Source organism: Oncorhynchus kisutch, linkage group LG7 (genome assembly GCF_002021735.2).
Source record: "Oncorhynchus kisutch isolate 150728-3 linkage group LG7, Okis_V2, whole genome shotgun sequence".
Lineage (NCBI taxonomy): Eukaryota > Metazoa > Chordata > Actinopteri > Salmoniformes > Salmonidae > Oncorhynchus > Oncorhynchus kisutch.
The window spans coordinates 26,444,091-26,456,562 of record NC_034180.2 but is presented as its reverse complement, the minus strand read 5'-3'; positions in this window follow the sequence as shown (position 1 = coordinate 26,456,562).

Sequence of the window (12,472 nt, the reverse complement as noted above, 5' to 3'; positions counted from 1 at the left end):
AGACCAAAGGACAGATTTCCACTGATCTAATGTCCATTGCTTGTGTTTTTTGCCCAAGCAAGTCTCTTCTTCTTATTGGTGTCATTTAGTAGTGGTTTCTTTGCAGTCTCCTCTGAACAGTTGATGTTGAGATGTGTCTGTTACTTGAATTCTGTGAAGCATTTATTTGGGCTGCAATTTCTGAGGCTGGTAACTCTAACTCTAATCCTCTGCAGCAGAGGTAACTCTGGGTCTTCCTTTCCTGTGGCGGTCATGAGAGCCAGTTACATCATTGCGCTTGATGTTTTTTTGCGACTCCACTTGAAGAAACTTTCAAAGTTCTTGAAATTTTCCACATTGACTGACCTTCATGTCTTAACAGACGTTTATGAATTATGGAGCCTTTATGTACTTTTTGTGCTTTTTAAAAATACATACAGTACCAGTCAAAAATGTGGACACACCTACTCATTTAAGGGTTTTCTTCATTTCTACTATTTATTTATACTATTTTCTACATTGTCGAATAATAATAAAGACATCTAAACTATGAAATAACACATATGGAATCATGAAATAACCAAAAAAGTATTAACAGGTGTGCCTTGTTAAAAGTTAATTTGTGGAATTTCTTTCCTTAATGCGTTTCAGCCAATCAGTTGTGTTGTGACAAGGTAGGGGTGGTATACAAAAGATAGCCCTATTTGGTAAAAGACCAAGTCCATATTATGGTAAGATAAATCTCAAATAAGTGAAGAGAAATGACAGTGCATCATTAGTTTAACTGACTGATATTATCTCATAGAACAAAACGTATAAGATCTCCTAAGCCTGTAACCTCAGACCTTATTTTTTGAGTTTATCCCAAAACCCTATTCTTTCCCCATTAACTTTCCACATAGGGATGGCTCAACGAACCAGAGGTAACTCATTTCCGGGTTTGAGGACTAAAATATGGCAAGCTCTATGATGATAGGCTGTGATAGGAGAAAACTGAGGATGAATCAACAACATCGTAGTTACTCCAAAATACTAACCTAATTGACAGGGTGAAAAGAAGGAAACCTGTAAAGAATTAAAATATTCCAATACATGCATCCTGTTCAAAATAACGCACTGAAGTAAAACTGCAAAAAATGTGGCAAATAAATTAACTTTATATCCTGAATACAAAGAGTTATGTTTGGGGCAAAACCAACTCAACATATCACTGAGTACCACTCTTCATATTTTCAAGCACGGTGGTGGCTGCATCATGTTATGGGTATGCTTGTCATCGGCAAGGACTAGGGAGTTTTTTTATGATAAAAAGAAACGGAATAGAGCTAAGCACAGGCCAAATCCTATAGGAAAACCTGGTTCAGTCTGCTTTTCAACAGACACGGGGAGAGAAATTCCCCTTTCAGAAGGACAATAGCCTAAAATAAAAAATGGCCAAATATACCCTGGAGTTGCTTACCAAGATGCCATTGGATGTTACTGAGTAGCCTAGTTACAGTTTTGACTTACATCAGCTTGAAAATGTTTGGCAAGACATGGAAATGGCTGTCTAGCAATGATCAACAACCAACTTGACAGAGCTTGAAGAATTAAACTAATTACGTGAAAATATTGTACAATCCAGGTGTGCAAAGCTTACCTGAAAAAACTCACAGCTGTATTAGCTTTCAAAGGTGATTCTAATGTATTGACTCAGGAGGTTGAATACTTATATAATTAAGACAGGGCATTCGGAAGGTATTCAGACCCCTTCCCTTTTTCAAATGGTTTTACATAAAGTTTTTTCCTCATATATCTACACACAATACCCCATATTGACAAAGCGAAAACAGGTTTTTCAACATTTTTTTCAAATGTATGAAAAATTAAACTGAAATATGTCATTTACATAAGTATTCAGACCATTTGCTATGTGACTTGTAATTGAGCTCAGGTGCATCCTGTTTCCATTGATAATCCTTGAGATGTTTCTACAACTTGATTGGAGTCCACCTGTGGTAAATTCAATTGATTGGACATGATTTGGAAATACACACAAATCAAATCAAATCAAATTGTATTTGTCACATGCGCCGAATACAACAAGTGTCGACCTTACAGTGAAATGCTTACTTACAAGCCCTTAACCAACAATGCAGTTTTAAGAAAAATAAGAGTTAAGTAAAAAAAATAGAAAAGTATTTTTTTTTAAATAAAAGTAACAAATAATTCAACAGTAGCAGTAAAATAACAGTTGTGAGGCTATATACAGGGTGCACCGGTACATAGTCAATGTGCGGGGGCACCGGTTAGTCGAGGTAATTGATGTAATATGTACATGTACTGTAGGTAGAGTACACATACCTGTCTATATAAGGTCCCACAGTTGACAGTGTGTCAGAGCAAAAACCAAGCCATGAATTTGAAGGAATTGTCCGTAGAGCTCCGAGACAGGATTGTGTCGAGGTACAGATCTGGGAAAGAGTACCAAAACATTTCTGCAGCATTGAAGGTCCCCAAGAACACAATGGCCTCCATCATTCTTAAAAGGAAGAAGTTTGGGCCCACCAATACTCTTCCTAGAGCTGGCCGCCCGGCCAAACTGAGCAATCGGGGGAGAAGGGCATTGGTCTGGGAGGTGACCAAGAACCCAATGGTCCCTCTGTGGCGATGAACCTTCCAGAAGGACAACCATCTCTGCAGCACTCCACCAATCTGGCCTTTATGGTAGAGTGGCCAGACGGAAGCCACTCCTCAGTAAAAGGCACATGACAGCCCACTTGGAGTTTGCCAAAATGCACCTAAAGGACTCTCAGACTATGAGAAATAAGATTCTCTGGTCTGATGAAACCAAGATTTAACTCTTTCGCCTGAATGCCAAACGTCATGTCTGGAGAAAACCTGGCATCATCCCTACGGTGAAGCATGTTGGTGGCAGCATCATGCTGTGGGGATGTTTTTCAGTGGCAGCGAATGGGAGACTAGTCAGGATCAAGGGAAAGATGAATGGAGCAAAGTACAGAGAGATCCTTGATGAAAATTTTTTCCAGAGCACTCAGGACCTCAGACTGGGGCGAAGGTTCACCTTCCAGCAGGACAACGACCCTAAGCACACAGACAAGACAACGCAGGAGTGGCTTTGGGACAAGTCTCTAAATGTCCTTGAGTGGCCCAGCCAGAGCCCAGACTTGAAGCCGATCTAACAACTCTGGAGAGACCTGAAAATAGCTTGTAGCGTCATACCCAAGAAGACTCGAGGCTGTAATTGCTGCCAAAGGTGCTTCAAGTCAAAGGGGTCTGAATACTTTCCAAATACTTCCGAATGCATTGTTCATAAGTGTGTTACAAATGTTAGAATTGTTCTTCCATTTTTACAGTGCAGAGTATTTTGTGAAGATCGTTGACACAAAAATGATCACTTTGTAACACATTAAAATGTGGAAAAAGTCAAGGGGTGTGAATACTAGCTACAGTGCCTTGCGAAAGTATTCGGCCCCCTTGAACTTTGCGACCTTTTGCCACATTTCAGGCTTCAAACATAAAGATATAAAACTGTATTTTTTTGTGAAGAATCAACATCAAGTGGGACACAATCATGAAGTGGAACGACATTTATTAGATATTTCAAACTTTTTTAACAAATCAAAACTGAAAAATTCTCTCCAGAAGTTCAGTGAGGATCTCTGAATGATCCAATGTTGACCTAAATGTCTAATGATGATAAATACAATCCACCTATGTGTAATCAAGTCTCCGTATAAATGCACCTGCACTGTGATAGTCTCAGAGGTCCGTTAAAAGCGCAGAGAGCATCATGAAGAACAAGGAACACACCAGGCAGGTGTGAGATACTGTTGTGAAGAAGTTTAAAGCCGGATTTGGATACAAAAAGATTTCCCAAGCTTTAAACATCCCAAGGAGCACTGTGCAAGCGATAATATTGAAATGGAAGGAGTATCAGACCACTGCAAATCTACCAAGACCTGGCCGTCCTTCTAAACTTTCAGCTCATACAAGGAGAAGACTGATCAGAGATGCAGCCAATAGGCCCATGATCACTCTGGATGAACTGCAGAGATCTACAGCTGAGGTGGGAGACTCTGTCCATAGGACAACAATCAGTCATATATTGCACAAATCTGGCCTTTATGGAAGAGTGGCAAGAACAAAGCCATTTCTTAAAGATATCCATAAAAAGTGTCGTTTAAAGTTTGCCACAAGCCACCTGGGAGACACACCAAACATGTGGAAGAAGGTGCTCTGGTCAGATGAAACCAAAATTGAACTTTTTGGCAACAATGCAAAACGTTATGTTTGGCGTAAAAGCAACACAGCTCATCACCCTGAACACACCATCCCCACTGTCAAACATGGTGGTGGCAGCATCATGGTTTGGGCCTGCTTTTCTTCAGCAGGACAGGGAAGATGGTTGAAATTGATGGGAAGATGGATGGAGCCAAATACAGGACCATTCTGGAAGAAAACCTGATGGAGTCTGCAAAAGACCTGAGACTGGGACGGAGATTTGTCTTCCAACAAGACAATGATCCAAAACATAAAGCAAAATCTACAATGGAATGGTTCAAAAATAAACATATCCAGGTGTTAGAATGGCCAAGTCAAAGTCTAGACCTGAATCCAATCGAGAATCTGTGGAAAGAACTGAAAACTGCTGTTCACAAATGCTCTCCGTCCAACCTCACTGAGCTCGAGCTGTTTTACAAGGAGGAATGGGAAAAAATGTCAGTCTCTCGATGTGCAAAACTGATAGAGACATACCCCAAGCGACTTACAGCTGTAATCGCAGCAAAAGGTGGCGCTACAAAGTATTAACTTAAGGGTGCTGAATAATTGTGCACGCCCAATTTTTCAGTTTTTGATTTGTTAAAAAAGTTTGAAATATCCAATAAATGTCGTTCCACTTCATGATTGTGTACCACTTGTTGTTGATTCTTCACAAAAAAATACAGTTTTATATCTTTATGTTTGAAGCCTGAAATGTGGCAAAAGGTCGCAAAGTTCAAGGGGGCCGAATACTTTCGCAAGGCACTGTACCAAGAAGCCATTTCAGGCTTCAATCAAGTAAGTAGCTTGTCTAACTGGTGTTCCTGCTGGCAAGGTTAACTAAATGTACTGATAAAGACTCACATTATTACATTTTAGGGAAGACCCAGGTGCAGTCAGTGTCAAAGTAACAAAGTGTATTACTAGAACAGGGCAAACTGACAGGTCAAGGGCAGGCAGAGGTCAGTAATCCAGATCAGAGTCAAAAGGTAGGCAGGCAGTCTCTAGGTCTGGGCAGGCAGAGGTCAATAATCCATGGCGGCATGACAAGTTGCAGAACAGCAGGCAGGCTCAGTGTCAGGCCAGGCAAAATGGGAAAAATGGGAAAACTAGAAAACGGGAACTATGGAAAAAGATAGGTGCAAGGGGAAAAATGATGGTAGGCTTGACGGACAAAAATAACTGGCAACAGACAAACAGAGAACACAGGTATGAATACACTGGGGAAGATGGGTGACACCTGGAGGGGGGTGGAAACAACACAAAGACAGGTGTTGACAGACCACCCCCAGCCATTCTCACATATTTTCCCCCCCTCCTCCTGAGATTGTTGGGGTGCATGACACCCTGGATCCTCTAATAGTTTGGTCCACTCAAGGATTTCAAAATTATCATTTTTACTGAAATGGGGTTATTTTATTACATGCAGTACCAGTCAAAAGTTTGGACACACCTACTCATTCAAGGGTTTTTCTTTATTTTTACTATTTTGTACATTGTAGAATAATAGTGAAGACATCAAAACTATGAAATAACACATATGGAATCATGTAGTAACCAAAAAAAGTGTTAAACAAATCAAAATATATTTTGTATTTGAGATTTTTCAAAGTAGCCACCCTGAGGTAGTCACCTGGAATGCATTTCAATTCAAATATGTGTCTTGTTAAAAGTTAAATTGTGGAATTTCTTTTCTTCTTAATGCCGTTTGAGCCAATCAGTTGTGTTGTGACAAGGTACTGTAGGGGTGGTATACAGAAGATAGCCCTATTTGGTAAAAGACCAGGTCCATATTATGGCAAGAACAGCTCAAATAAGCAAAGAGAAACGACAGTCCATCATTACTTTAAGACATGAAGGTCATTTCAAGAACTTTGAAAGTTTCTTCAAGTGCAGTCGCAAAAACCATCAAGCGCTGTGATGAAACTGGCTCTCATGAGGACCGAGACAGGAAAGGAAGACCCAGAGTTACCTCTGCTACAGAGAATAAGTTCCTTAGAGTTACCAGCCTCAGAAATTGCAGCCCAAATAAATGAAAATGTAACAAAACATTGACTTTTCTATATAACATAATATTTGTTAATATTCGGAGAACGTCAGAAAAATGGAGAGAAATTAGAGATGTCACTGGGTGCACTTGCACACCAAATAATTTACCCATGTCCAAAATGGAACGAAAAAAGTATTTGATTGGATTATGAGGTCATGTTATTATGTGACAGCAAAAGTAATCAGATTAAATGGTGGAAAAAGCTGTTTTCCACTGTGTCATTTGTACATGATGGCTTACCATAGAGAGGGTAGAGATAATATCATGGGGATACAGCTGTGATACAGAATATATTATGGGAGGATGTAGTTGACTATTGTTCAATATAAAATGTATACTGTGGGGACTGAGCCAGGAACTGTTTGCTCAGTTAGCACTCCAATCCCAGAGACATTCAAATAAGCTCTGATAAGACTTACATTACGTGTGTATGATACATTATGCTGTTTACCTTGGCACTCGCTGCACTATTTGCCTGTTGCTCGTTCTCCAGTTACACCCAAAACAATAATCTCTAGATTAATGGTGCATATTAAATTAAATAACAAAACGCCTCAGAATATACATTTTATCCCCCCCCCCCGACAACAACAAAAAATAAATAATTCATGTTCCCACAATAAGATGTGGCGGGTTAAGATTCATGAGGAAATTTGATTCCTGATACACATAAGCTGTAAAATGTCAGCTTGGCGTTGGCTGGTGTTGGGCACGCTAGAGCTGTGATGACGGGGGCCATAGAGTCATGGGGAGTGGAGCACCTCTGCAGGCACCGACCGGGCTAGCTGCCCCATTAATCATCCACAGAGAGAGAGAGAGAGGTGGAGAGAGCGAGTGGGGGAGAGAGAGAGAGAGAGAGAGAGAGAGAGAGAGGGAGAGATAGAGGGGGAACGAGAGACAGGGAAGAGAGAGCAGGAGATGGGGGAGAGGCAGAGAGATGGAAACAGAGGGAAAGGGGGGAGAGAGAGAAAGGGGGAGGGATGGAGAGGATAGAGAGAAAGGGGGAGGGATGGAGAGGATAGAGAGAGAGGGAGAGGAGAGAGAGAGGGGAGTAGTGAGAGGGTGAACGAGAAGAAGAGAGAGATGGAGAGGGAGAGAGAGAGAGAGAGAGAGAGAGAGAGAGAGAGAGAGAGAGAGAGAGAGAGAGAGAGAGAGAGAGAGAGAGAGAGAGAGAGAGAGAGGGGACAAGCACCACTGAGCACACCACCACCACTATAGCACCATGTATTTATTTGAGAGCTCTAGCTACTGAAGGGGCCACATTCAAACATGTCACAGCTGGATGCTTGAACACTTTGTGTGACTAATTCTATTAAAATTGCAATATTTTGGGGTTTGTGGAAATTCAAACGCCATCCTTGGTGGCACATTGTTATTCTAGTAATGTGTTTTACAAATGCATTCTCATAAATAAAACATTGAAACATTAACATTAAAACAAACTAAAACAGCACTTCTTTTGTTGTCTAAAAGCAACAAATAGACTTGTCATAATCATTAGCATTTTGACATTAAATGCAACGTCAAACCCCTTTCACTAGCGGCCTAATCCTGTGGTATTACATCATATTATTCCGACTATAAAAAAGGCAGCCATTATCATAAATTATATTTTTTGTCACTTGTTTTATTCACCCTTGTCTGCGTCCTTGTCTGGGTCTGAAATGGCACCCTACCTATCCCCTATAGTGGTCAAAGTAGTGCACTAATGGTAATAGGGTGCTATTTGGGACATACCCCTTGCAATAGACAGACAAGCGTTAATGGTTATGAACGCCATCCTGTGGCTGATGCAGAGATGCCTGACTGACGTCAAAACGTCCATTCCTGAGGTTTCGCCTTTGCAAGGGTGAAGAACAAGCACATGGATCCTGAGGCAAAGCCACGAGGACTCATTGCATGAAGTTACCCAAACTGTGTTGGAAAGAATTCCTCCATTAAACTTCAGCTATGAACAAATGGTTTCGTCTTGAAAGAGCAGAGGGAGAACAAGAGTTTGAAAAGCATTGTCCAACCATGAAGCATGCATAGTAACATATTGTTTTATTTACCGGACATTCCAAGTAATCATCCAAACATTCCAAGTATGACAAATATCTTCAATTGTATGGGCTTTAATTGTTAGAATGTTCACAAAAAATAGTTGAATAACTGGTATTGATTGATGAAATAACTGAAGGATAACTGTGTCTGATGATGTGCACAAACACAAAGCATATTTGCAGGCAGCGGAGCCCTCTATCTCTCTCTGTCTCGTTCCCTCTATCCCCCCCTCCCTCCCCACCGCTCTCTCCGTCTCTTTCTCTCTGTCTCGTTCCCTCTATACCTCCCCTCTCTTTCCCGAACAGTAATTTATTACCATGAACTGTAGTTTTTATTCCTTCAAGCAGGTCACTCGTTCCACATGGTCACCTGGTTACAACACAGCCTCACGGGTAGATAATGTACACTAAACATGAACCAAATCCACTATCCACTATTCACTAAGCACTATAAGTATGCAAGGGTTAACTCGTTGCATTTTTTCTCTTGTCTATTCTCTGTCTCCCCTTTTCTCTCTTTTTCATGAGCACATGACGAAAGAATGCTGGGAATGCCAGTGAGCACGGCGCCAGCAGCCTTTGCAGTAGCACCCGCCTGTGAGAACTGAGAGGCAGGAGGGGGGAGGAAGGGGAGGGGAGAGTCCTGGAAGTCTGGGCTCTTTACTGTGTTTAGGGAAATTATAGCTTTTTTTCCATATTAAGAAGTGCACATACGGCACCACCGCCCCAGCCAGTACACTAATCCCCCTACTCGCAGTAGTAAGAGAGAGAGAGAGAGAGAAATTTGCCACAACTCGTTGTGCACTGGAGGAGGGTGTTTCAGTGTCTCTTTCAGCTCCTCTTGCTCAGTGTGACAGCCTGAATGTGAGGTGTTGTCTGGGGCCCTCATACAGTTCCACCCAGGAAAGAAAACCTCAGGGACACAACTTTCGAACACTATGATCAATAATTGTACAGTTGGTCCAATGCCAAAGTTGATATGTTCTACTAATGGACTTCATTGAGGTTTTCTTTCTCCAAATGCCAGCTTATTAATCATACACAGAACACTATGCGGTCATTTATGCAGCTATTCATACCTTGATTGTAAATATGGATAGTGGTGAATGAACCATATAATTAGTATCAGTTATGCACACCCCTGGTTTGAGACAGGTCTGGCACAAAAACACATGCACGCACTCCAGCACACATATACACACACACACAAACCCAGCCAAAGTCATTTGTTGAAATATATGGTAATAGCTGGTTTCTGAGCCCTGGGCAGGTTGTGGCACAGTTTGTGATGAACCTGACACAGAATAGAGGGACACACACACAAGAGACCATTTCATAAAAGCAAGAGCAAAGGCAACCATTGTGTAGGAAGATAATTCATTTAGGATATACACCCCAATGAAACCTCTGGTGCAGTCTGCTGCTCCATTATAGACACAGACATGGGCTTCTTTTAAAAACTCAAACCCTTTATAAGGAAATTAAATTCAAGCCTTCTCCCTACAAAACTATGATTCAGATCTCAATTTCTCATCATTATCCCAGCTTTTTTTTAACATGTTGTGTTGGAAATGTGTTTCCTTGAAAGGGGGTAATTTGCTACCTTCTCCTGGGCAATCGCACTGTCTAGCCTTTAAAGCACAAATGTTCTAAAGCTTGTAGATGTCTCTACCTGCTTCAGCTCTAAGAATGTAAAAGGGTGAGATTTATCTAATCAGATGACCTGGTATGCCGTTATATAGGAACTTATCACAGCTCTCACATACTACAGTTCTGTAGGCCGACCTACATGTACAGTACTTTGAGCTGTTGTGTGTACATATATATGGTGTGTGTGTGTGTGTGTGTGTGTGTGTGTGTGTGTGTGTGTGTGTGTGTGTGTGTGTGTGTGTGTGTGTGTGTGTGTGTGTGTGTGTGTGTGTGTGTGTGTGTGTGTGTGTGTGTGTGTGTGTGTGTGTGTGTGTGTGTGTGTGTGTGTGTGAGTGCATGTGAACCAGCAGGAGAGAAAGAGGTAATGTACTGTTTGTTTCCTGTCACTTAGATTTTATTTAGCATAATCACTGTGAGTCTGCTGATCTAACAAAATAGTATGAGAAGATGCCTGAAATATCCGCCCTTACGTTTTTCCTTATTAGCTAATGACAGTTTGTTGTGGTATTTAATGTCATTTGAATGGAGTTGGTAATCCGCAAAATTTTATACATTTAATTTCTTTACAATTTACGCTGAACCCTGCTGAGTTGCAGTATAAAATAAAATCAGCATCAGCTCCACAAAGTGAGCCTTTTAGATTACAGAAGCTTTTAACACTTTTATTGCTACCATTAGAAAGCTAGCTCTCGTCAAATGATTGTCCTCACATATCAATTAGCCAGCCACTGCTGTTGAGCCCACTGCAGTCATTGTATTTCTCAGACCTTAATGCCCACTCATAGTATTATATTGGTCTTGGCTCACCAGATGAGCAGCCATAGAGATTTCATTAATTCATTACCATGGTTTTCATTAATTATGAACCACAGAGATGGAGACATTATCACTGGTCTGGCTGGAAGCACAATGTGATGAAGGGATTTACAAAGAAACACCCAGGGAGAGATTTTTTTTATTTGGTCTGCGTACCATTGTGGCATCCTATTCCCTATTTAGTGCTCTACTTTTGTCCAAATGTAATGCACTTATATAGGGAATAGGGTGCCATTTGGGATGCACCCATAGATGAGCATTTCGTGGAGTAGGTCATAAAACACAGGGGCTAACAAAGAATCTCTGTCGTGTCATGGAGTGGAAGGTATACAGTCGCCCCTAGGCTCAAGGGAACCAGATGGAAGTTTTATCAAGATGAACTTAATAACAATGGAGTTTGATAATGATTATCAATGGCTATGTTATGACAGGGCCTTGGAGTTCAGTGTGGCGCATCCACCCTTTAGAGCTCCAGTATATTAACCTTTGCTAAGTGAATATTACTAAGACATATTATAATACTTATTTAACATGCAGAGGCGAAATCCATCTTAATATGCCCACTATAATGATATAAAGACATTGTAAGGTGGATGATAATGTCGTAACTTGCATGCATTCATTAGATAAGCACAGCAGCCTAATGTGCTGCAAGGTCAAACATTGTTGTTCCCGGGCCTAGCAGCAGCCCCGCATAGCATAGCCATAGTATAACCCTATAGCATAGCCATAGCATAGCCATAGTATAACCCTATAGCATAGCCATAGCATAGCCATAGTATAACACTATAGCATAGCCATAGCATAGCCATAGTATAACCCTATAGCATAGCCATAGCATAGCCATAGTATAACCCTATAGCATAGCCATAGCATAGCCATAGTATAACCCTATAGCATAGCCATAGCATAGCCATAGTATAACCCTATAGCATAGCCATAGCATAGCCTTAGCCAGGATTCATTACACAGGTACACTGCATGCTAGAGCTGGGCAATATGGACATAAATCCATGTTGTGATAAATTGCCTGAATTGATTTGTTAACAATAAATAGAGCAATAAGTTTAAAACATTAATGTGCACCAGTTTTTAAAAATGTATATTATCCTTTAAACTACTACAACTAGTTTGATGGTTGTATCCATCAATTGTCCCATTACCAATCAGCCACATTAGCAAACATATTTCATTTCAAACTTCACATTTCTATAGTAGGGGCGACCAGGGTTGGTTGTCGCACTCAACTGTACTGTACTCTAATGTACTGTACTCTACTGATTTAAACTCAACTGTGCTGTACTGAATTAAACTGTACTGCATTGCACTAAATCAAATCAAATCAAATGTTATTTGTCACATACACATGGTTAGCAGATGTTAATGCGAGTGTAGCGGAATTTTTGTGCTTCCAGTTCCGACAATGCAGTAATATCATTCGAGTAATCTAACCTAACAATTTCACAACAATTACCTTATACACACAAGTGTAAAGGAATGAATAAGAATATGTACATAAAGATATATGAATGAGTGATGGTATAGAACGGCATAGGCAAGATGCAGTAGATGGTATAGAGTACAGTATATACATATGAGATGAGTAATGTAGGGTATGTAAACATTATATAAAGTGGCATTGTTTAAAGTGGCTAGTGATACATTTCAGTAT